Source organism: Phalaenopsis equestris, unplaced genomic scaffold (assembly GCF_001263595.1).
Source record: "Phalaenopsis equestris unplaced genomic scaffold, ASM126359v1 Scaffold000711, whole genome shotgun sequence".
In the NCBI taxonomy this organism is placed as follows: domain Eukaryota; kingdom Viridiplantae; phylum Streptophyta; class Magnoliopsida; order Asparagales; family Orchidaceae; genus Phalaenopsis; species Phalaenopsis equestris.
In genome coordinates, this window is record NW_018165151.1 from 653,995 (window position 1) to 659,544 (window position 5,550).

The following is a 5,550-nucleotide window of genomic DNA, read 5'->3' on the forward strand; positions in this document are numbered from 1 at the left end:
GTAAGCCCCAAATAATAATAATTGATAAGATGAAACATTCAATAAATTTCTTCTCAAAACTGAAGCTAAATCATAGGATAGCTTGGGTAGTCATTGAGGTTATCCTCATGATCTATGACAACCCCTAGATTTCTCTCTTTGGATTCCATGACAATGTTCCAAATTTGAGCTTGCTTTGATCTTTGAAAAGCACTATCCTTTGAAATTTTTAAGATAATTTTTTGATCTAAATCGAGAGTTTTCTTAAATGACTTTTGTCATTTGAGATGTAATTAACTACAGTGGTTTGCCTCTATAGGGAGCATTAAGAACCCACCTTAATACAAACCCTATAAATCTTCCATATTAGTTAGAGAAAATTGTCGGTCAACATAAAATATTTTTGTAGATTAAAACAAATGTCATAAATTCTTTAGTTTATTTAATCGAGTCGCACTAGTAAGTAATATGTCAATTCCTCGGGATAGATGTATCACTTATAGTATTGTGCTCACTTGTTTAAAATATTATTTATATGGGATCGATTCGGTCTCATATTTCTATAATTAAAGTATTACTTTCCACAATTTAATATATATTATATTAAATCAAATATTTTCTCCCTAATTTGGCGACCGATAGGCTTTCATATAATTCTTCAAAGTTTTCATTAAACTCTCTTCTACTTCTAAAGTTAAATTTGAGGAAATTATAACCGATAAAGTTGAGGAATCACCTAAAAAGGCATATTTTAAATGTTTAGAAAGTAACTTCAATTCAAGTTCAGGAGGTTTTTCAGTTGATGGAAAAAAAAAGATTTATCTTTTTTCTATCATGTCTAAAACTTTAAAACTTTCGTAAATATAATTTTAATCTTCCTCATGAAAATCATCAGATTGCTCTAATTTCTCTTCTTGGTCGTGTTTGAACTCTTTCATTTTAGATTTCGCTTCACAAGTTGCTTTGAAATGACATTCACTCAGATATCTTATTACATCTATCCTGTAACATTCATCATCTTTACCTTTTTGTAGGATATTTCATCGATTTTGAAATATTAAAAGTAACTGTTTGATCATTGACGTGCATAGTTAATTTCCCTTTCTACACATTTATCATTACTCTTCCCGTGGCTATGAAAGGTCTTTCCAAAATGATAGGTATCTCTTTATCTTCCTCAATATCTAGCACAATGAAATCAACAGAAAAGATAAATTGATCCACTTTCATTACAACATCTTCTATAACTCCCTTAGGATGTGTTATTGAACGATCTGCTAACTACAAAGTTACAATAGTAGGGGATATTTCTCCTAATTCGAGTCTTTTAAATATTGATAATGGCATAAGATTAATGTTTGCACTTAAATCACATAAAGCTTTCCCATAAGATTTGTCTCCTATTGCACATGGAATTGTAAAGCTACCAGGATCTTTAAGCTTTTGACAAAGTTTCTTCTGAAATATAGCAATGAACTCCTCACTAACACCAAGTGTAACAGTCTTGTTATCTTCGAACTTCCTTTTTCTGTTAAAAATATCCTTCATAAACTTCACATAGCTTATCATTTGTTCTAAGGCTATAACAAATAGAATATTAATCGTAAGCTTTTTAAATCTTTCTATAAATTTTCAAAATTATTTATCCAACTTTTGTTGATGAAGTTTCTGAGGAAATGGAGGTGGTAGTTTTTTCAAGTAAATTTTAGTGGAGAAATATGTCTCTCTAAACCTTTTGGAGCGTCCTCTTTAGGCTCTTCAATTTCTTCCTCTTCAATTAGGCTCTTCAATTTCTTCTCTCTTTACTTCAATCTCTTTTTGAACTCTACCTTCCAACTCTCTTCCACTTCTAAGCTGAACAACATTTACTTACTCTTTATTCTGGTTTTTTGGATTTACCTCTATATTACTTGAAAGTGTCCTTGGGATCTATTACTTATTGAATTTTTTATTCGTATTAGTTGATTCTCAATATTTCTAATTGCAGCTCCTTGAATTTTGTAACTGATTTCCCATTTGTAACTGATTTCCCATTGTAACTGATTTCCCATTTGTAACACCACTTCTTCTACAAACAAATTTTTTTCCTTAAATTGTGGATTAATGTTAAAACTTGGATGATAAGTAGGTCTATAATTATTATTACCTTGGTTGTTCCAGTTTTCTAATAATTTTACTTGGTTGTTCCCCAATTGCTGATTATTACTACCCGAATTATTGTTATTCTAGTGAAAGTTAGGATAGTTTTTTTCCAACCTGGGTTATAATAGTTTGAATATGGGTTATTTAACTTATTATTTATAACATTCAAAGTTTCTAATGATGTTTGAGAATCTACCATTTAGTCTAATGAATTCTCTTCAATCATTAAAATCGATTGAGAAAAATTCATTCCAAATTGGTTTAATTTTCTTGAAATTGTAGCAACTTGAATTATTAACTTTGTAAAAGCATCAGATTCATGAATATTGGCTACTTTCTTATGATTTACCCTCTTAGAAGTCCATTGAAAATTATTAGTAGTCATCTCTTCAATTAAAGCATATGCGCCATAAAATGGTTTTGACATCAATGAACCACCAACAGTGGCATCGATAATAGATTTAAGAGATCCAACTAATCCATTGTAAAATGTTTGAGTTATTAACATATCTGATACAACATGGTGTGGAAACTTTCTTAGGAGTTCTTTAAAATGTTCCCATGCTTCATAAATAAATTTCCCTTCAAACTGACAAAAAGATGTAATATCATTTCTAAGCTTCACAGATTTTGATGGTGGAAAATATTTAGCAAGAGAAAATATTTAGCAAGGGAAAATATTTAGCAAGAAATTTCTATGTTAAATCACACCAAGTTCTGATAGATCCAGATGTTAATGAATTTAACCATATCTTAGCCTTATCCCTGAGTGAGAATGGAAAAAGTTTAATTTTAATAACATCATCTGAAACACCATCATATTTAAATGTAGCACATAATTCTAGAAAATTGACAAGATGCAAATTTGGATCTTTAGTTGGTGCTCCCTAGTTGGTGCTCCCCCAAACTGCCCCCAAACTGATTATTTAACGTCATTTGAATAATAACATGTTTAAAATTAAATGAATTAGTCACTACAATAGGTTTTTGAATACTATAATAAAGTTCATATACTATATGGTTTGCATAATCTCTTAAAGGACTAAATTCCTGATGAATTTTTGTATTTCGATTATTTAGGTTGCCATTTCTTGAAATTTTTGAACCTTTTCTGTATTTTTGAATTTTTTTAATTTTTTTAATAGTTCTTTCTAATTCTGAATTATAGGACACTAGTCCTTTAGAACCTGAACTTCACATACATTACTACAAAATAAAATAAAATCACACAAACAAAAAGTTAGATAAAAACATTACTATGATATTCATATAATAAATCTAAAAGTTTAAATAAGGCTTTCTAAAAATAGAAATTTGTTTTTCTAAAAGTTCTTTCAAATTTTACTAAAATTTTCTTTTTCTCCCCAGCAACGGCAGCAAAAACTTGATCCCTTTTTCTTTTATATACTTCTGCTTCTAACTCCACTACTAAGAACTAGATATAAGTTTCCTGACAACATAAGCCAAAAACTTGATCCTTATCTGGTACGATAGTACTATGATGTATGTGCGGTTAGACTATCAATTCTCTTTATTTATATTTCTTTCCTATAACGGTGCCAAAAACTTGGTGCATTGTTCTTTAAATATTGGGATACTACACAAGTATATGTATCATTATCAAGTAATATAAGACTTTTTGATTAAGCCTTGAAATATCAAACCCACAAGGAGAGCTACAAACTATTAAAAAGAAATTATATAATAAACTCTATTTTGAAAAAGAGTCTTACTCAAACTATAGATACTATGGTAGGAATGAAAGTTTGATTCTTTTTGGTAATTTGATAATTGAAAATAAAGTAAACAAATAACTAAATTTAATTATATTTTTGTAAAAAAGTAATACAAATAAAATAACTTTTTACTTATCATAAATCAATAACAAGTATAATAATTTTGTTGTGCCAAATAGGAGCAATATTATTATTTATCCTTACTAGAGATGCTAAAAAAGAACATTGGATAATCTAAAGTTTAAATAGTCCTGAAGACGGGCTAGGTAGGGAAGATATTGGGGGTGAACACTCTAGAGTTCCATCTTCTCCTTCCACCTGGGGGCTAACCTTTTGTATCGTTCTAAAATAATATACCAATTGAGGGCTTTATTCTATCACTTTAAAATCCTCTAACTTTACACCCTTCAAAGTTCATTTCTCTATTTATTTGCACTCAACCATATGAATTATATTCTCATCCACACAATCTCATGTGATTCTATCATTAATTGACTGATACAATACCATCACAGATCTTACATGTTCTCACAAAAAAAATTAACATCTCAATTGACTAAATCAAGAAGTAAATGAAGTACAAGGATTAAATCATCACAACTTATTCCAGCATTATAGATTAATACTTCACACAAATTTCATCTAACACTTAATTACTTATCATTTTAAGGAAAAAATAAAGAAAACTACTCATAATTCATGGAGAAAACACAACATAATTCATGGAGATAAAGAAAACTACTCATAATTCATGGAGAAAACACAACAACAATTAAGTTTAAAAGTAAAAATCATGTAAAAATATAAAAAGTCTAAATTAAAACCAAAATGCAGTCAAAAATATAAAAACATATCTTAAATTCTTCTCTACCAAACCCTTGAAGTTCCTTTGAATCTCTTCCTTTCTTTTAGAATCCTCCCTAGGTCTCGTCGCCCAACCCTAGAGGGTTAAAATCTCTCTATCTCACTAACAAACTACAATGGATTCTTACTTAGAACTATGTAATCACTTTCTCCTTCATTAGGAATGAGAAAAGTGAGAAGAAGCCTTAAATAAAATTAAATAAAAGAAGCCTTAAATAAAATCCTAAAACTTCTCATTTTCTACTATCTAAAAATGTCCTAAGTCTTCTATATATCTCCCCCCTCTCTTAATTCAATCCAAGTCCTCCTTTTTATAGTTTTCTAAAAGGTGCTTTGGCGTCTCTTCAAAATATGTCCACATTCAATGAATCTTCTAAGAGTTGCCTCTTTTCAAGAGCCATTTCAATGTATTTTCGTGCCCAACAACTGTAATCCATGTTTTAACCAAGAGTTCCTTCAAACACCCCTTCAAAATTCATCCAAAATTCCTTAAATTTTTATCATTAACTAACTGACATGTAAGCTCAAGGTCTTTGATGCTTAGGCATGACCTTCTCTGTCTCCTGATGCTTAAGAGTCAGTCCTGAGTGCTTAAGCGCCACAATTCATTTTCACACCTTCTTCATTTTTGCTCCAAACTTTGATTTATTTTACACCCTTCACCATATTTCATCCATTTAATTGTTCATGAAATAAAAATACACAAATACCTTCCACTAAATTGCAATATCCTAAAAATTAAGTATAAAAATGTGTACATAAATGATATATATTTGAGGTGTATCAGACCTCTGCCAAATATCAATTTCCCTTTAATATATATATATTT